General features: G+C 39.5%; 1 pseudogene; it reads left to right on the top strand.

The window, feature by feature from the left end:
* Positions 1–229: 229 nt before the first annotated feature.
* LOC101427003 (general transcription factor II-I pseudogene) lies at positions 230–21,961 on the top strand (annotated as a pseudogene).
* Positions 21,962–21,998: the final 37 nt, after the last annotated feature.

The raw sequence follows: 21,998 nt of genomic DNA, 5'->3' as shown, positions 1-21,998 counted from the left end.
CCAAACATCACCAGGTGAGAGTCTGTTTCTTAAACTACATCCAGGAAGTTAAACCTGAAATCAAACTGTCCTCCCCACTGGCACAGGTGGGTGCATGTCTCTTGAACTACATTCAGGAAATGGAGCCTGGAATCACCTCATCCTACTTCCCCCATGGGCACCAACTAAGAGCATGTTTCCTAAACAACAGCCAGAAAGTGTAACCTAGAATCCTCCCTTCTGCCCCGCCATGGTCAGCAGGTGTGAGTGTGTTTCCTGAACTATATCAAGGAAGTGAAACCTGGAATCACTCCATCTTCCTGCCCCCATGAACACCAGGTTGCAGCATGTTCCTAAACTATATCTAGGTACTGGAACCTGGAATCATCCCATCCTCTTCCTCCCACTGGCACTAGGTAGGAGTATATTTCCTAAACTACATCCGGGGAGTGGATCCTGGATTCACTCCATCCTCCTGTCCCCACAGGCACCAGTTGGGAATATTCTTCCAGAACTACATCCAGGAGTTGAAACCTGAAATCACCCAATCCTCCTCCCCACAGGTACCAGTTAGGATCGTGTCTCCAAAACTATATCCAGGAAGTGAAACATGGAATAACACCATCCTTCCCTCCCCATGGTCACCAGGTGGGAGCCTGTTTCCTAAACTACATCCAGGAAAGGGGAGCAGGAATCATGCAATCCTGATCCAACCACTCACACCAGGTGGGTGCAAGGATCCTAAACTACACTCAGGAAGTGGAACATGAAATTATCCCAAACCCTTCCCCCAAGATCACAACTTGGGCACGTGTTTCCTAACTACATGTCAAAATTGGGCCCTGGAATAACCCCCCCAAGGGCTCCACGTGAGGTAAATTTCACCTGGGATGTGATATTTCTCCCAAGGGCACGAGGTGTTAGCGTTGTTCTGGAACTAGGAAGGGGAAGCTGGAATTACCCCATCCTCCACCCACCACGATCAACAGGTGGGAGCAGATTCCTAAACTACAACCAGGAAGTGGATTCTGGATTCACCCCATCCTCCTCTCCCCATTGGCCCCAGGTGAGATACTCTTCCCTAAATTACATCCATGAAGTGAAACCTGGAATCAACCTGTCCTTGTCCCCACGGGCACCAGGTGGGACCATGTCTCCTAAACTACATCTAGAAAGTGGGACCTGGAATCACACCATCCTACTTCGCCCATGAGTGAAGGAAAGAGAGCATCTTTCCTAAACAACAGCCAGGAAGAAGAAACTGGAATAACCCCTTCTTCAACCCCCATGGTTAGCAGGTGTGAGTGTGTTTCCTGAACTACATCAAAGAAGTGAAATCTGGATTCATTCCATCCTCCTCTTCCATGGACACCAGGCGGGAGCATGTTTCCTAAACTACATCCAGGAAGGTGAAGCTGGATCATGCCATCCTGTTCCTCCCATGGACACCAGGTGATAGCATGTTTCCTGAACTACATCCAGATACTGGAAACTGGAATCACCCCTTCCTTTTACCCCACTGGCACTAAGTGGGAACAAATTTCCTAAACTATATCCATGAAGTGGATCCTGGATTTACCCCAACCTCCTCCCCCCACTGACACCAGGTAGGAGCATCTTTCCAGGAATACATCCAGGAGATGGAGCCTGGAATCACCCAATCCTCCTCCCCACCCCACCCCCGGGAACCAGGTGGGAGCATGTCTCCTAAACTACATCCAGGAAGTGGACCTTGGAATCACCCCATCCTCCTCCCTCCAAGGGCACCAGGTGGAAGTGTCATTCCAAAATGATATCTAGGTGGTGGAACCCGGACTCACCCAATCCTCCTGCCCCCTGGGAAACATATGAGAACATATTTCCTTAATTACATCCAGGAATTGGAATGCAGAATCAACCAATCCTGTTCCCACAAGGACACCAGCTTGTAGCATGTCCCCTAAACTATATCCAGGAAGTGGAGCCTGGAATCACCCAATCCTCCTCACTCCAGGGGTACAAGGTGGGAGCGTGTTTCCAAAACTACATCCAGGAAGTACAACCTGGAATCAAGTCATCCTATTCCCACCATGGGCACCAGGTGGAAGTGTGTTTCCTAAACATCATCCAAGAATTGGTACCTTTCAATTCCCCCATCCTCCAACCACCTGGGGCACCATGTGGTACCATGGTCCTAAATTTCATCTACATCCCAGAAGACAACCTGGAATCACTCTCTCCTCCTTTCACTCAAGGGCTACAGGTGGGAGCAAGGTTCCTAAACTACATCTCAGATGTGTAACCTTTGCACCCAAACCACCTGCCCTCAAGGGCGCCAGGTGGGAGCATGTTTCCTAAACTACATCTTGGAATTGTAACCTGGAATCACTCCATCCTCCTACCGGGTGGTGTCTTAAATTACATCTCAGCTATGCTACCTGGAATCACTGCATCCTTATCCCTCCAGGTGGGAGCTTGGTTCCTAAACTAATTCTCAGAAGTGCAACTTGGAATCACTCCATCCACCTCCCTCATAGGGCACCAGGTGGTAAGGTGCTTCCTAAACTACATCTCCGAAGTGAAATATGGAATCATTCCATCCTCCGCCACTCAAAGGCAACAGGTGCGAGTGTGGTTCCTAAAGTACATGGGGAAGTGGAAACTGGATTCATTCTATCCTCCTCCTTTCAAAGGACCAGGTGGGAGCATGATTCCTAAACTACATCTCGAAATTGCAACCTGGAATCACTACAGCCTCCTGCCCTCTAGGGCACCGGGTGGGAGTATTGTTCCTAAACTACAATTCTGAAATGAAACCGGAATCATTTCATCCTCCTGTCCTCAAGTGCACCAGTTGGGAACGTGTTTCCTAAACTACATCCTAGAAGTGGAATCTGGAATCTCTCCATTCTTCTCCCCTCAAGGGCACCATCTCTAAGCGTGGTTCCTAAACTTCATCTCAGAAGTGCATCCTGGAATCACTCTATCCTCCTTCCCTTCAAGGGCTACAGGTGGTAGCAATGTTCCTAAACGACATCTCGGATGTGCAACCTGTAATCACCCCACCCTTGTTCACTCAAGGGCACCTGGGGTCACATGGTTCCAAAAGGGCCTCTCAGAAGAGGAACCTGGATACTGCCTTCCCTCCTCCCCTCAAAGGCACCAGTTCACAGTGTGGTTGCTAAATTATCTCAGGAGCAAAACCTGAAGTCACTCCGTTCTACTCTGCTCAAGGGCACCGGGTGAGTGCATGGTCCTGAAACTCCATTTCAAAAGTGCAAATTGGAATCACTCTATCCTCCCAGCATCAAAAGCACTGGGTATGAGTGTGGTTCCTAAACTTCATCTAGGATGTGAACCTGGATTCCGTCCATCCTCCTCCCCTCAAGTGCCAGCCAACCCTGGTCAATGAATTTTAAAAACAAAACTAAATAAAAGCAACCCCCCCCAAAAAAATAGGAAATTAAAAAACACACTAAAATGCTCCAGATTGTTGTCCACAAAGGAAACATGAAACAGCTTCAAAAATTCGATTTATTCTGTTACAAGTCATCACAAGCATGTTAGAGGCACATTGCATCCAACAATATAACATATCAAATATTACATTATAAAAATTTAGCTAAGTGCTTTTTGGCAAAAGTTTTCAAAGCAATAAAAGGTTAAATATTCTTTAAGCTTACAGATCTAAATATATACCCACATCACAACAATACAATGACCCATTACAAAACCTTTCAAGACCCCAGGTCATACAGGCTGCTGATTATTTTTGCCCACTTGCAACAGTCTGCTTACTAGATCTCTGTGTCTGTGGCAGAATTTCCACAGAGTCATTTTCATTATAAATTAGTCATCATAAGGTTTGGGGGAAATGCTTAACCATCTACCTACCCCAAGATTTTCAAGGACTATTCTTATCTTCCAAATATAATTTTAAAATGGGCATGGCCAAATTGGCTTCGGTCAGCTCAGAACACAGGTACATTCTTTTTCTCCCATTACACACTATTTAATCTCTTCCCTTTTTTTCCAATGTTTTTTCTCTTTATTTTTTTTAAATGTCACATTCAAAAAATATGAGGACCCCATATACCCCCATCCCCCTCACCCCACTCCTCCCATATCAACAACCTCTTTCATCATCATAGGATATTCATTGCATTTGGTGAATACATTTTGGAGCACTGCTGCACCTCATAGATAATGGTTTACATTATAGTTTACACTTTACTCAGCCCACCCAGTGGGCCATGGCAGGACATACAATGTCCAGCAACTGTCCCTGCAGTACCACCGAGGACAATTCTAAGTCCTGAAAATGCCACCACATCCTATCTCTTCTTCCCTCTCCCTATCCTCAGTGGCTACCATGGCCACTTTCTCCACATCAATGCTACATTTTCTTCCTTTAATAATCACAATAGTTCCATAGTAGAATATCAGTAAGTCCACTCAATCCACACTCTATTCCTCCACCCTGTGGACCCTGAGATGGTTATGCCCACTCCACCTCTTTTAATCTCTTCTTAATTCATTATGCCCCACTTTCTCCCTTCTGTAAATATGAGGATCTGAACTAAACTATGTAGGACAAAAGTTGAACATAGCTTTCTATGCTATTGTTTAACATTAGCTGGAAGATACATACACTACTGCCCCTCAAAAATAAGGTTAGAAATAAGAAGAAATTCAATCATTATTTAAAGAAAACATAATTCACTCCTTTTTAAACCAAAAATATTCATAGGAAATCTATAAGAAATCCCTATCAATTAAGCAAGAAGAAAATATATCAAAGAAATATTGAATATTAATAGATTTCTTCTCAATCAGCAATAAACAAAAAGCAATTAAGTAAAATATATGATATCAATAAAGATAAACTTAACAAGATACTGGAATAATTTCATGAGAAAGTATTATTTATCTTTACCACAAGAAAAAAGAAAACTTGAATAAATTGAGGCAAATAAAAATAAATAAAAATGATTATTTAAAATGTAAAGCTTAATGCAGATATTTCCATTCCCTACTTTATTTTTGAATTGTAAAAAATTTATTTCAAAATTTATTTGGAAAAATAGGTTAGAAGGGGCAAGACATTTTTAGAAACAGTAATAAGGAAGGATTTGTTCTGCCAGGTACTGAAATGCTTCATCAAGCACTAATTATTAAAAGAACTGACTTGAAGATGACTAAAATGAAATGGAAATCTCCAAAACAGTCTTGGTAGATTTTACCTGAGACTATTGACTATGAAAAGAGTGGCATTACAAATTAATGAGTATTGAAGGACTATTTGTTAAATAGCTTGGGAAAATTGATGAAATGTCTAGAAATATTTGCCAAGTTATATCTAATATCAAAAATATACATTTATATAAATTTAAATCAAATTTTTAAATGTATAAAATTTAATACACAAAAAGATATAAATGTGTATGTTCATATTTATTTGGCAAAATGGAAAATAGATTTCTAAGAATGGAGCAATGAAAAAATCACAATGGAAGTAATATATTACAACATAAAAATAATAGAAACACTTCAGTTGGTCAAAAGCCACCATAAACACTTTGTATTTTTTTCTCTCCCCTTCCCCTCCCCCAGTTGTCTGCTCTCTCTGCCCATTCACTGTGCATTCCTCTTTGACTGCTTCTATCCTTATCAGCAGCTCCAGGAATCTGTGTTTCTTTTTGTTTCATCATCTTGTTATGTCAGCTCTCCATGTGTGTGGTGACATTCTTGGGCAGGCTGCACTTTCTTTTGCACTGGGTGGCTCTCCTTACAGGGCACACTCCTTGCATGTGAGGCTCCCCTATACAGGGGACACCCCTGTGTAGCACAGCACTCCTTTCGCACATCAGCACTGCACATGGGCCAGCTCCACACGGGTCAAGGAGGCCCAGGGTTTGAGCCGCAGACCTCCCATGTGGTATGCGGATGCCCTATCCATTGGACCAAGTCCGCTTCCCCATAAACACTTTTTAAAATCCTAACTTGCAAAACTTGGCATCTTATAAAACAGACAAAACCATTTTATAAAAATCAAAAAGAAAAATCTAAAACATCCAATGGGTAAAATGAACAAACATATGAAATATATAATCCAGGGAATAAACAACAGCTAAATCAAGCTGATTTCAGCACCACTGGAATCAAAGGAATGAAAACTATGAGTAATAAGATAAGTTTTCAACTATCAAATTAACAAAGATTTTTTTATCAGTCACTTTTCATTTTTATTACTGGTCATTTAACAGTGAAATTTTAAACACTTTCTTAATAAGATGTTTCATCAAAGAAACATTTAAGAGGACAATTAGATTACAGAAAAAAGACTGACATTTTATTTTTTTAATTCTTTATTATCTTTTTTCAAGATACATAGATCACACAAAATGTTACATTAAAAAATGTAAGAAGTTCCCATTTACTCCACTCCCCACACCCCCTACTCCTCCCACATTGACAACTTCTTTCATTAGTGTGGTATTTTCATTGCATTCATTGAGTACACTTTGGAGCACTGCTACACAGCATGAATTATAGTTTATGTTGTACTTTACACTCCCTCCTAGTCCATTCAGTGGGTTATGGCAGGAGATATAAGGTCCAGCATCTGTCACTGAAATATCATTGAGGACAACTCCAAGTCCCAAAAATGTCCCAATATCACACCTTTTCCCCCTCTCCCTGCCTTCAGCAACTCCTGTGGCACTGTCTCCTATCAATGATATAATTTCTCCATTGCTACAGTCATAATAATTCTATAGTAGAATATCAGTAAGTCCACTCTAATTCATATTTTATTCCTCCATCCTGAGAACCCTAGAATGGCAATGTCCACTCCACCTCTAAATCATGAGGCTTGGATCCCACATGGCTGATGGATGGGATTCTTCTGCTTGTAGCTGTAGACTCTCTCTGTTCCCAGGTGCTCACCTCCCTTATGGATATTTTAAATATATTACTTTAACATGCTTCCTGTGGCTTGCTCACTCTTTGTCTGAAATTATTATAAAGAACTCTAGTAACAAGATTAAGACCATCCTGATTGAGGTGGGCCATACCTCAACTGAAGTAGCCTCATGCAAAGTCCTACACACAATGGGTTCACACACACAGGAATGTACTAGATTTAAGAAACATCTCTCTGGGGTACACACAGCTTCAAACCACCACATTATGTTACTTGGCAATGGGGAATTGAGGTTGCTAATCAGAAAACCTTAAGATATGGATACCATCCTGAGTTACCAGCATGGCCCAATGCAGTGTAAACACAAGGACCTTAAAAGATGGGATTGGGAGCCAGTGTCAGAGTAATGCCATGTGAGGAAGATTCACCCAGTCATTGCTGTGAAAATGGAAGGTGGAGCCTCGAGGAACTAGAAATGGCAAATGCAAACAGATTGTCATTTTGCTGATAGGATCTTTATGTGGATGCCAAGTGCAGCAAGGATGAGCCACACCAAAGTTCTATGGTGAGAAATATAACACTCACAGGACCTAGAACTAGAGAAGAAGGATGCCTCACAAGCCAGGGAGCTGCATGGTGGAGTTTAAAGCTCACAGGTCCCAGAACGAGAGGAGCAGCATGCCTTGCAGGCCACCGGTGTCCATAGAGGCATTGCTCACAATTGCTAAAATGGGGGAAATAGCTTGAATTTGAATGTGGGAACCTGGCTTGAAGTTGAAATGTTTCCATAATGCAGATAAGAAGTGTGGGCTTAGGAACACCAGTCTTGACTAGATGGAATGCTGTCTGGTCAGCAAGAAGATTATTTGCGTGTGAAGGTGTTTGCACCTTGTATGACCTGCTCCCTAGCATTGCAGGTGCTACAGCTTTAATAACAAGTGGGTTTGAAAGTAAACAAAGAGGGAAGCAGACTTGGCCCAGTGGATAGGGCATCCGTCTACTATATGGGAGGTCCATGGTTCAAACCGCAGGCCTCCTTGACCCATGTGGAGCTGGCCCATGTGCAGCACTGATGTGCGCAAGGAGTGCTGTGCCACGCAGGGATGCCCCCATGTAGGGGAGCCCCACATGCAAGGAGTGCACCCCATAAGGAGAGCTGCCCAGCATGAAAGAAAGTGCAGCCTGCCCAGGAATGGCACCACACACACTGAGAGTTGAGGCAGCAAGATGATGCCACACACACACACAAAAAAAAAAAACCACACACACACAGATTCCCATGCCACTGACAACAATAGAAGCAGACAAAAAAAAAGAACATGCAGCAAATGGACACAGAGAACAGACAACTGGGGAAGGAGAAGAGGAGATAAATAAATAAAATAAATCTTTTTTAAAAAAGAAACTAAACATAGATAACTACTGCTTTGTAATTTCTAATAAATACAATGTGGAAACTAGGGTCAAGGCTCTCAGTTCCAGAAGCCATTGAGTCCCCTGGTCCCATCTTTATTTTCTCTCTCATGTCTTTCTTTCTGTCCTTTTATTTCTTCAGTTCTGCATTGCCTTTCCTTCGTGCAGACCTATTGCTGAGCTGGTCTCAGCAACTGGCACCCAAACAGGGACTTGAGGGGGAGAAGAATCACTTTGAGGTTTTGTCATGGTGCAGAGCCCCAAGTGGTTTAGAATGTTAGTGAAATCAGGCTTGTAAGAAAATTCTCTGTTAAAGTGTTGACTGAGATGAGGAAAATATTCTGGCAGCAACTGTGCAAACCCCCTGTGTCCTACATGATAATGTGACTGTGGGCTAGTGGGGGCTAAGAGAAATAAGCTGCTGGAAGAGGAGGAAGCTATGGCAACATTGGTGTTCTGTTTTGTTTCCATGCTGATTTTGATTGGGTCTATTTAGCCAAATTAATAAAATTAGTATAAAATTTTTATCAAGGTATTAAAAGGAATTTTTGGTTTTGAATCAATAGCTTACTCCTGAACTTCAAGTATCAATGTAGTCTTAAAGGGTAGTAATCCAAAAGATGTGTGTTAACTGTCTGTCCAAATAATAAAAGCTTAACTGCATTTATGCTGCTGAAGTTATCCTAACTGGTTGCTGATTACTAATAAAAGTGTTTCCAAGAAAAAGCTTGCATATTACAGGCAGCATAGATTCCAAAAGAAATCTTAAAAGCAGTAAAATCTAAGATGTGAAATGATGGAGAACTTAAAAACAGCTATACCAGGAAAGTAAGAATTATGAATCAAAGAGTAAACTTTTTGTTTCTGTTGGTGTGTTGTAACTGTTTTGTGTTTGTCTATTTGTTCAATGTCAGTGTATATTTTGATACCTCTGGATGGTAATATGAATTAATAAATAAAAATTTCTTAAAAAGCTCTATTCAAATGGCCAAAATTAAATAAGTGCTCATATTAATATGCAAGTTTAAATATTAATAAGATCTCTACAATGATAAAAATTGTGAGCCTTGATTAACAAAATTACTATAAGTCTCTTCATAAAGAATAGTTCTTGCCTAAATTTAAATAAATAGTTTATTTTTCTTCACAGGATAAAATGAAGGATGTAAAACTTAAATGAATATTAAAGAAGGTAAAAAGTTTGTGGGAGTGCTGACTGAAATTTAATAAATTTGTTCAAAAAAGTTTATTTTGTCCTAAAATAAGATGGCTGGTTTTCATAAAATCAGAATAAACATATGCAGGACAGGATTTGAATGTATGTGGCAAGTTGTAGAAGGTATTGTGTTAACACTGAGTAAGGGAATGTGTTCTGTGAAGGTGAAATTTGTCTTAAAATAATTATAGTCTATATGATTATAAATAATTATAAAAAGTTTACAGAAGCATTGTTTGAATTAAAGTATTTACACAGCTAATTCCAAGAAGTCATTATTAAACAGAAACTGAATTGATAATAATAACAAAAAGTAATTTTATAACAGGAAAACTTGTTGCCAACTTGTTTTTAAAGACTGTTTCTAGTAGTACATGCTACTAGGTATTTGAAATTTTTTAAAAAGTTGTATTTGCATATAGCCATACTTAATTATTATTTTAACAAGTTTGTTTAGTGTTGATGGTAATTGTATGTTGTAAGAAGTTTGCTTGGAAACAGTTTCCAAACTCTTTTGGTAATTTATGTATGTAGGGTGTATAGAATGTGTTTTTATCATTAAAGAAACAGAAAATAATTTTGTCCTAAGATAAAATGATTGATTATTAAGAAAGAGTAAAATGTGGGACAAAACGTGAGTGGATACTGAAAATGCAGAAGGTTCATTGGAAAGGAATTTTTGTGGTTAAAGTTGAGTAACATTTGATGGGCCTATCTATAAAGTTTTAAAAGCTTTAGGATCAGCAGTGGACTTGGCCCAGTGGTTAGGGTGTCCGTCTACCACATGGGAGGTCTGCAGTTCAAACCCCAGACCTCCTTGACCCATGTGGAGCTGGCCCATGTGCAGTGCTGATGCACGCAAGGAGTGCCCTGACACTCAGGAGTGTCCCCCGCATAGGGGAGCCCCACGTGCAAGGAGTGCACCCCATAAGGAGAGCTGCCCAGCATGAAAGAAAGTGCAGCCTGCCCAGGAATGGTGCCACACACACGGAGAGCTGACACAACAAGATGACACAACAAGATGATGCAACAAAAAGAAACACAGATTCCCATGCCACTGACAACAACAGAAGCAGACAAAGAAGATGCAGCAAATAGACACAGAGAACAGACAACTGAGATGGGGGCAGAGGGAAGGGGAGAGAAATAAATAAATAAATAAAATCTTAAAAAATATAAAAAATAAAAGCTTTAGGATCAAATAGTATACTGATGCAAAGTTAAAATTTTGTTCTTTCTCTGTTAGTGTGACAAAGTTTCTCAAGTCATTAGTCTGTTTTAGTAAAAGTTTATAGAGTTTTGCTACTGAATAATCAGTATACAAAAAAAAAGTCTGTTTTATCAGAATAGCTTCTTGTAGTTTAACCTTATCATTTCCTTGGTTGTTTAAAAAGAAGCAAGTCTTATCACTTTTAAGGGAACATAATGTTCAAACCTGCTTTCTCAAAGTCAAATCCTGAAAAGTATGTTTTTATTTCAAACTCTTAAAAAAGATTTTTCCTTTTACCTTAAAAAAATTAAAATAATAAAATAGTTAAGGTCCTTTAATATGTTATAAGTTAAATGAAAAGTGTTTAAAAGTGTTATAACATTAAAAGGATTTTTTAACCCTCTGTTAATTAAAGTTGTATGAATAAAAAGTTCATATGAATACTTAAAGAGTGTATAAAATTCCTGGAAATTTACCAATGTTTCAGCATAATATTAGACGAAAATACAATATTATTAATCATGCTTGTAATTATTCAATAGTATGTGTCACAGAAACAACCTCTTATCATAAATTAAAGTAACACCATTGTAGTATGCCGCAGTCCCAAGAATTGCTAGTTTGTTGCAAAAAATTAACATCCAACTGCATCACTATCATTTTGTTTTAAAACTTGCTAAGACTTTCTTTAATATTCCCTTAGGCAAGTGAAGCCAGCCCGCATTCTCCTACCTGTAGGAAAGTCAACAATGGACTTTTATAGTGCTTCCCCAAGGCCATGTGCATAGCCCAACCACCTGTCCTGGCCTGGTGGCAAAGATTCTGGCTGAGAAGAAGAAATCTGTGGCTGAAACCCTACTGAAAACATTGCATTAACCAGTAATCCTTTTTTCAAAATTAAAAGAAACATCAGAGACAATAGTATCTTAAGAGCGTAAAATAGGCACACAATTGGGACAGGCTAAAAGGTCCCTGCTGCTCTATCAAATTTTTAAATGTTGTTTGGTTGGGTAAGACAAAACTATACCCTCTGCTGTAATTGATAGAGTATAATGTTCCTTCATATTAATGTAGTTTGTAATATTGTTGGAATACTAAAAACCTTACATCTCTCACTTAGCTCAAATATTAAAACCATTGTATGTGTTAATTAGGATAGGTCCTTCACGGGAGTAGAAGGACCTCCAGCAGGCTGCTTTAAGAAATTTTTTTAAAAAATTAAAAATTAAAAATAATAATAAAATTTAATTAAATTTAAATTTAAATTTAAAAAATTTAAAAAGAGGGAGAAGGTAGACATTGACTTAGGCTGTGAATTGCATATGGCCAGCACCCATATTGACTTTGGGTGGGGTTCATGGCAAAGGCAGCATTCTAACCAAGTACACCTTGGATTTTAGTCACAACTCTGGGAAGGGGCCAAAAGTACAATATTTAAAAAAGCAATTGTGTGCAGCATAAGAAGCCCTGCTGAAAGTAAAAGGCTTAACCCAATAGTGTCTGGTCACTCTGAAGACTGCCATCCCTATCTAGGCATGGATAGTCTGTTGTGGCTCACCCTCTGGGGAGAGATCTTTGGAAGAACATCTAGGATGCCTGCCAACAGTGACAGGTAACTGTCTATCATGTCCCTGCCTACTCCTCTAACATCTCTCCTAGGACTGTTGAGGCAGATGCCTTCATGAAGATCCAGACCCATACCATTGAGACCTGAGAAGAAGCAGAGTGGCTCCATCAGAAAGGAGAACATCATGAGTACCAAACCTTGGACTTCACCCATGAGTGTCCTTCATGCTCACTCCAATCACTGTGACATCAGACCCCTCCTGCTCTTGGGAGGGATGAGGTATGCTTTCACTGCTACAGACACTGCATTAGGTCTCTTATAACAAGACAGCTACTATTTTCTGATATAAAATGAATCCTCACAACAACGGACTAAGTTTAAATTCACCACTGAGTTGTAGCCCTGGGCCCAATAAAGATGCTAACAGCAAGACCAATGAAAGCCCTGAAATTAAGAGTTAAAGTTTCAGGTGACCCACAGCCTGAAATGGGGGAGTAACAATAATTTGTCACTGCCTATGCCTCAAACTATACAAACTGGGAGAAATGAGGTCATTTTTGGTTGAGTACTGGCCTAGATAGCCTTGCTGGTTGGGAATCTTAAGGCCATGAGAAATGGAAGTCTATTCATTAAATGTCTGCTAGTTGGAAGTTTTATTGTTTATTGTTGTATAATCTACTGCAGTTATAGATTATGTATAAAATGCAAGGTTTTTTGTTTTGTTTTTTAAGATTTTTTTTTTTTACTTATCTTCCCCTCCACCCCCCAGTTGTCTGTTCTCTGTGCCCATGTGCTGCATCTTTTTGTCCGCTTCTGTTGTCAGTGGAACAGGGAATCTGTGTCTCTTGCTGTGTCAGCTCTCTTGGTGTGCGGTGCCATTCCTGGGCAGGCTGAACTTTCTTTTGTGCTGGGCGGCTCTCCTTAAGGGGCACACTCCTTGCACATGGGGTTCCCCTATGTGGGGGCACCCCTGTGTGGCATGGCACTCCTTGCACACATCAGCACTGTGCATGGGCCTGCTCTACATGGGTCAAGGAGGCCTGGGGTTTGAACAGTGGACCTCCCATGTGGTAGATGGATGCCCTAACCACTGGGCCAAGCCCCCTTCCCTAAAATGCAGTTTTGAGCTTGGGAGAATTGCTAACTATAAATATGTGCTTATCCCTACAATGTGATTGGAATATATCTCGTTTTTGTGTGACACCTTATGTATATAATAGCAGTGATATTCCTTAAAAATCAGTGAAACATCATTTCCATGGTCTTAAAAACAATTTAAGCTTAGATATTTCTCAATTACAGGCCCAAATAACAAGCATTCAACATGCTCATTTGCAATTTCTTTCTGTCTCACAAACTTCGACAGGTATTGAGGATGGATTAAGATCCCTGAACCCTATGATATGGATTAAAAGTTGGGGAGGGGGTCTTCTAGGAAATATTGTTATAGGCCAGCGATATTGACTAGACTCAGATTTGAATAAAGTTCTAATTGAGAGCTTGATTAGTCCCGCGGTGACTGTCTCATCCTACACAGAGGAGAGAGCAGCCCCGAATCTCAGGGAAGAGGTGTTTTTATAGCCTTTCAGGAGGGAGGGCGTTACTAGCAAGCAAGCAGGCACAGAAGCAGAACACTGTGGTTAGCTGAAGATAGCGTATCTATTTTCTTTTCAAAAAAGCCCCTTCTTGTGAGCAGCCCCATGTTATTTATTGACACTCTCCTTGGAGGCTGCCCTAAGTTATTTATTGACACTCTCCTTGGAGGCCACCCTAAGTTATTTATTGGCACTCTCCTTGGAGGCTGCCCTAAATTATTTATTGGCACTCTCCTTGGAGGCTGCCCTAAGTTATTTACACTCTTTTTGGGTGCCACCTTAAGTTGTTTACACTCTTCTTATGAGCAGTCCTAAGTTATTTATTTATCTGAAGGCACACTTGCAATTCCTATTTCCTAATGTAGTTCTATTCTTATTTTCCCAATGTGGCCTTACCCTTACATTTCTCCCTTTCCTTTATGGTAATTCAAATCTTTGAATTTCTTCATGGGTAGGCACTAACTGGTAAAACCATAAATTTAACAGTTTGGAATTTCTTTGTACTAATTTTTTTTAAATTACTGATTATATATGGGCCACGGATAAGCAGTACAAGGAGGATACACAGGGGCCTTGCTAAAGCAGTGATGAGGGTTGTGAGCCAAGGGGACCAGTTAAAAAGGCTGTGATACCAGTTGGCAGGCATTTCCTGGGTTTTGTTATGCTCTTTCAATTGCCTGGGAACTAAGGCTAGGCTTTCTTTAATAACTCCCGAATGGTTAGTATAAAAACAGGTTTTTCCTAGGGCTACACACAGGCCTCTTTGCTGGAGGAACAGTAAATTTAATCTTTGCCTATTCTGAAGAACTACTTCAGCGAGGGAGTCTAAGGCTTGTTTCAGATGGCTTATTTGATATTCAAAGTTTTTAATGTTTTGGGTAACTAAGGAGGACAGGGTATTTAAGTTATTGTTTCTTTTCACTAGGGCTGCTAATTTTATTGTGACAGAGCTTGTTACTCTTAGACTTACTAGCAGTGGAACAAGAAAGGGGGCCCTCTTATATATCTGGTGACCTGGTTTTGGTACTTCTAGCAAGTTGAAGAGTGCCCTGCCCTTAAGCCCTGGATAGTAATAAACCTGGGGGACTATATTTATTAGGACACAGAAGTTGTTGGAGTTGGGGAGAATATAAGGGGTTAGACTTGAGATGCAGGCAAACTAAGTTCCCAGGAGGGGCGGGCAACCAGCACCCAGAATTTGTCCAAATTTGTCTGGTTTATAATTGCATGGTGTTTATAGGAGTTAGCAGAAGTTTAGAAGTTTTTATTCTGGACAGCAGAATCCCGGGGTGGGGGCTCTCCTGCAGTCATCCTGGGGCCACCGGCACTCACATGGATCTCCAGTCAGGCTCCAGATCCATCCATTAATTTTGTTTTACCTTTAAAGAGTTTACACCTTTAATTTTAAAGTGGTGCTGAAGAGCAATGATCTCTTTTCTGTAACTGCTTCCTGCTGGCCATGGGCTGTAGTTATTGCCTAATAAGGTATAAAACTCTTATTTTGACTAGAGAAAGTTGGATCTGGCATTCTGTATGAAGCTGGATGAAGTTTTTATATGGCTAATAAGATGTTCATTCTGAAAGAAACAAACTTAATTAAAATTTTGGAATACCCATTTTTAAAAGAGGACATTAGATTACAGAGGTAGACAAGGTTAGGTGCTTATAAAGATGGCACCCCTTTTTAAAAGCTGGTGGGAGCAGTATATATATACATATTTCCAAGTCATCTATTTTCAGAGAGAAATTGCAATAGATATACTTAGTTTTGTTTGAAGATACATTTTAAGCTGTTTAATGATTGGCACTCATGTGCTCTGTCAGATGCTCCTGGTGAAATGGCACCCTTTGGGCAATTGGTTTCATTCAGGATTAGTACACTAAATTGAAAATTTTTTTAGTTTTTAGCTGTGGAAGTGATAATTATTAGGCATATATTTAGTACAGGATAAAAGTACAGCACTTAATATTAACTAATGTATTACTTAATGCATGAGGATTCAGAGTTGCAATTCATGGGTTTAAGTTTCAGGTTTGTAATACTTTACATGTTCTCTCTCCATGGGAGCAGGCCATAATGCCAATTGTGCTTAAGTTTTACCTACAGTATCCTGATATTATGGCTCCACTTAGAATGTTCTTTATACAGTGAGCAAGTTGCAGCACTATGGATCCTCGAGAGAGTTTCCAGTATTTTACTAGCCTGGTGCATAGTGCTCTTTGGCACTATGGAACAGTGCCAGTCTGAAGGTGATATCCATTGTACACTTGGCTGTACTGAGTCATCATTGGCTGCTGCAGGAGCTTGAAACTGCAATGTAGTTTCCATCGACTTCAGGAGCAGAACCAGAGGCTGATATAGCAAATATTTCTAATTTAGGGGTCAGTGACCAGCCTAGCCAATAACTCACATGGAGAGGCAACCTGTAATGTATTCAAGGCCTGGTTTGAATGAACAAAAGAGTTTGGCAATGTTAAAGTTTATTCCTTGTTTTTATATATATTCTAAACAATTTAATGCAATACCTCATATATTAATTGACTGTTTACTTATACAATTTTACCATTAAGATAATATAGGTATTTTACTTTAGTAATAGAGGGGGAAAAACTATATTTTTCATTGTTAAAATGAAAACAGAAGATTTCCAACAGAACCAAGATAACTTTTTATTACCATTTACTTAAATATGCACCTTGTGGTGGCCTTCGGACAGGTTTTATTACCACGAAGTTATTTTTTGTAATTAATATTAATTCAAGTTTTTAGTTAACAATGACTTTTAGAACTAGAACTATTTAAACATTTTTAGCCCAGAAGATGCTCTACGAACTTTTTATAATTGACTATAACTACACTGACCAGTTACTTTGTCTTAATAAACTTATTAAGTTACAATTACTAACCAAAGAAATTTACTTTATTTATTTAAGAGAGCACATCCACAATCTTTTTTCTTTAGCTTAATTTTATCAACATAAACATAATTTTTATTACTTAAAAGACCCTGTACATACAATGTCAATTTATTTAATGGGCACTTTATAATCCGAGGGAGATTACACTCAAGCTAAACAAAATCGAAATTACTATAGTTTATGCAAAGAATGTTTTTTTTCTCTACAGGAAGCTAAAACTTCTTTTCTTTGTTTAAGCTATGAAAATGAACAATTTTGAAAAGCATACAGACTAGCAGGTTTTAAGACACATTATACTATTCCTTAATTTGTTTAATTATAATCCCAGAAAGATTTTTCCATAGTTTTTATGGATTTTTTTACTTGTTGGAAACTGAGGCATGGTGGTCTCACAAAGGGAGATGCACTGTTTTTATGGCTATGCTTTTAACATAGGAATGCAGCAATTAAGCTTTTCAAGTTAACAGGATAGAGCTGTCTGGGGCAGGGAGAAATATGAGTAAACACACTTTGTAGTTTGAAAGGAATACTGAATCTTTGTACTTTGAGATAAGTTCTTTAATTTACAAGTCTTGTTAATGTGTAGTTACACAGCTTGTTATCTCTATAGTTTGAGTATATATAATGCCACATGTAGAAAATAAAGTTGTTTGAGGAGTCATTACTTGCAGACCCCTTGATCCCAGCTTGTGAGTTCTTCTCTTTTTTGTTGTCTGTTTCCTCCCCCCTTTTTCTTTTTCTTTCATTTCTCATACCCTTCAGGTTCAAATTTCCAACATTTACTTACTGAAATTTGTTAACAGAACTATTAATTACTCTTATTTTATGGCCATTAAAAAGTCTAAACTGGGAATTACAGGGCAAACTGATTTCTAATTCTCCAGCCTAGTAGATAGGTTCAATATGCCAAACCTAGTCCCACCCTTAAAACTCTTGCAGAGAGGAGGCTCTTTTTTAATAGTTCTTATAATTAGACTTTTATAAGACTCTTTTCATCCTGCTCAGTTTAATTTGGGCTCCAAGAATATATATTCACATATATAACAGCTATTTAATTTTTAACAATTTGAATAGAGCTTTTTTAAGAATTCTCACTTGTTAATTTGATACTATCATTCTGATGTATGAAGACATACACCGAGCAAATGGACAGACACAAATAGAGTTAGACACAGAAACACAATTCATTGATGTTACTTATAATTTGCATTATTTTATATACTGTTTAGCTTAATTTGGGTTCTAGAAATATATATCACTTATATAACTGCCTATTTAACCTCAACAATTTGAGCAAATAGGCAGACATGAATAGTTTGACACAAAAACATAAATTTAGTTACTTAAAACTTCCATTTTTTACAAAAAAAAAGTGTGACTGCAAAACATTTTAAAGATTCCTGAAAATTTTTTAATTTGCACTATGACTGTGCTATTTTTTATTAATGGCTTATAACTAAAAGGTGTTCAATGCTTTAGCACCATATTTTTGTTTCAGAATTTTATATTTTACTTTGAATTTAGCAGATTTTCAGGTAAGCAACAAGATGAATTTTATGTATATTTACTTAGGTTATTCGAAGTCTCAGGGAGACAGACTGATTTCTCTCATGAATCGCCAGTCTTAGGAACACTGATAGTTAAGGCAGGAGATTTCCTCTTTTTTTTTTCTCCAGTCCTTGGAGATAATAAAACTCCAGTGATCATTTAAACCCAAGGGCTAAGAATTTCACTAGGCAGCAATTTAGTTTATACTTGGATTCATGAGAGAAAGCAAGGTTACTAATACCAGGACAGGAGATAGGGATGTTCCAGCTTTTTTCTGGACTGTAGGGGCAGAAGCTATCATGAAATAACCATAGGCAAAGACAAGGGGAGAGGTCAGGCTTGAAGCAACTATAAACAAAGGAAAGGTTAGTTTAGAATTTACACTTACAACAACAGTTTCAGGCCAAATCTACTCAGCTACAATCTCAGTCACTATTCCTCCACTGTTTCACAATACAAATGCATTTATAAATGATCTCAACTTTTTTTTTAAAGATTTATTTATTTATTTAATTCCCCCCGCCCCTCCCCTGGTTGTCTGTTCTCTGTGTCTATTTGCTGCATCTTGTTTCTTTGTCTGCTTCTGTTGTCATCAGTGGCACGGGTGCACTCCTTGTGCGTGGGGCTCCCCTATGCAGGGGACACCCCTGCATGGCACGGCACTCTTTGCACGCATCAGCACTGAGCATGGGCCAGCTCCACACGGGTCAAGGAGGCCCAGGGTTTGAACCGTGGACCTCCCATTTGGTAGGTGGACACCCTATCCATTGGCCCAAATCCTCTTGTATCTTCCAACAGTGGGAAAATTTACAAAGATAAGCTTCACTGTGATAGCCCCATAGTCATAAATTAAAAGGAATTCACACAGTAGTTCTCATTAGTTCTATTTTTTGTTCTGTGGATTTGAATACATCCATATATTTTTAATTGCCTGCTCTGGCCTTTCTCCCCCAATTTCCCACCTCCCCGTTCCCTACAGTGAAACTGCACATTTCTTGGAATACTGAGGACACCCAGCTCTAGAGATTAGCAGGGACTTGGCTGTGAGAAACCCACACCATCCCTCAGTTTGTTTCTGAGGATGAGCTCAGCTACTTCAGGTATCTTCATCTTTGACCTCTCAGGCACAGATGATATAAACAATAGACTTGGAGTTGTACTCAATGTATTACAGGGACAGATGGGGGCATTATATATCCTGCCATAACCCACTGAATGGACTGGGATATAGTGTAAACTACAACACAAACTATAATCCATGTGGTACAGCAGGGTTACAAAAGGTATTCATCAAACGCAATGAATGCACCACATTAATGAAAGAAGTTGTCCATGTGGGAGGTGTGGAGATGTGGGGAGTGGAGATAATGGGAAGCTCTTACGTTTTCTTTTTGTCTTTTAATGTCATTTATTAGCATTTTCTAAGGTTTATGAAGAACTCATTTTGGGTTTTTACTTATAAAATATTTTAGACCTAAAACAAGTGCTCTAAGGAACCTAATGAATAACCATGTATCCAACACCCAAGCACATTCAATCCATATCTTTTGACTAATGGGATTTAGTTTTTCCCTAGGAGATAAAGCATTGCAGTTATGCCTTTCCAACCCATATCCGTCCTACCTTCCCTACCCAATGTAACTTCAATGGCTTGTTTTTATGCTATTAGTACCTAAATATTTCCCATGAATAATATGTAGCATTGTTTTGCATGTTTTCAAACTTTTACAGTAAGAGCTATCCATATGCCTAACTTGCATTTTTGGTTGTTCAATGCTGTGTTTTGAAATGTATCCATGCAGAGACATGTAGCTGTGGTTCATTCATTTAAACTACTGTATGTTGGTGTACTTTATGAATAGAATGTAATTTATTGTCCATTCCATAATTTAAACTGTGCTGTAGTACTGAACAATTTTGAATTTATCTCCTTATACACATGCATGAGTATTTCTCTAGTGGGAGAATTACTGTGTGATATGTGTACTGCTATGTATTGCCAAGTTTTCTATGGAGAATGTTTCAAAATCCTACTAAAAGTTATCAAACTAGATCTAATATATGGGGAGAAGCAACATGCTTATTAGATAAAATAATATCTATTTTCTCCAAATCTAATAAAATATGAACCTGTGTCGATATAACTTCAGTTATCTACAGCAGGATTTTTTTTTTAATTGACAAACTAATTCTAAAGTTTACATGGAAGCAAAAAGTGTATGACTACCTAAGATACATTTGAAAAAGAGAGCCAAGAGAGGTCTGTAACCTACTGGATGCTCAGCCATGAAACAGGATGCACTGGTCAGGAAAAGAAGGATGCAAAAGAATAGAAGGCTAAGAAACATTTTTTTTAAAAAGCAGCTTTAGATTACAACTGTTACATCAAAAACATGGGGAAGTAGGGAGCAGAGAAAAGGGGCCACTGCTTGCCCCCATTCCCACAGGCATTCTTCAGCAGGAGCTATTGGTTATCCTGCCCAGCCGCTGCCTCCATTCCTATGACCAGGTCAAGGCACTGAGAGGCCCTGCCATGGCCATGTGGTGGTGACAGGAGCTGCCCAGATGCACGGGCCCTCCCCCTCATCTCTTGCTCACTCCCCGTCTCTTCTCTTCATCTCCCCCAGGTCCCCACCCCCAGCCCCAGTGCTGCCTGGAGAGGGCTGCTCTCTGGAATCTTGGCCCAAGCAGCAGGGTCTCCCCTGCCTGTTGATGATGAGGAGTGTGGGGAGAGCAGGATGTGGTTCCTTCCTCACATCTGCTCTGGAGTCTGTGCGGCCAGCCTTGCAGAGGATGACACAGACATGTTTGTTGTTGGAACCAAGAAAGGATGTGTTACTGACAAAGCCAGGGTGGATTTTCAGAATGTGTCCATAAAAAACCTGTTGAAGGAGAAGAAAAGGCTGCAGGGATGCACAAAATGAAATGTACAACCCAGACAAATGGGATGAGTGTGGATAGTGCAGAAATCAAGGATCTCAGAACACTTGAGGACTGTTTCCACTTTTGCTGTGGAAAAACTTTAGGTAGATCAGCAGAGGTTCTACCCATTCCATACAGAAGATGTTAGGAGACCAGTTGGCTGTGGTCGTTCAGGTCTTCCTGAAGGAGCTGCCTTTAAATGCCCTGAGAATTTTGATTTTGCAACCCTGAAATGGATTCTGGAGAACTAAGCAGGGATTTCATTTATTAAGAGACTTTTCTTAGAACCAAAGTAGCATGTAAGTGTTCATGTGGTGGTAACACATGGTGAAAGGTCAATATGGTCTCCACATGGAAGTTGTGGCCCCATCAAAGTGAAGACTGAAGCCATGGAAGATTCTGAAATTTCCCTAGAAATAGCAGCTGTCGACCTAAAGAAGAATCTGGAGACCCTGATTGCTCTCACTCCAACATTCAAGGAAGCCACCACTCTTTAGAAGGCAATGATGGAACAGAAATGGAACAGAAACAGAACCAGCCAAAGGTTCTACCCAGCACATCCTTTCAGAAACAATTGAGGACCACGAGGTTGAAGATGATGCTCATTCTCCATCTACCAAGAGACAAAGCAAAGAACCACTACAGTCCCCCATTACTGAGCCTGCCAATGCCTGAAAATGGAGAGTGAGGGAGTTTATCTTTGAGAAATGGAATGTTCAAATTAC

Source organism: Dasypus novemcinctus, chromosome 22 (assembly GCF_030445035.2).
Source record: "Dasypus novemcinctus isolate mDasNov1 chromosome 22, mDasNov1.1.hap2, whole genome shotgun sequence".
In the NCBI taxonomy this organism is placed as follows: Eukaryota; Metazoa; Chordata; class Mammalia; order Cingulata; family Dasypodidae; genus Dasypus; species Dasypus novemcinctus.
This window is presented reverse-complemented; position numbering and strand designations above follow the sequence as displayed.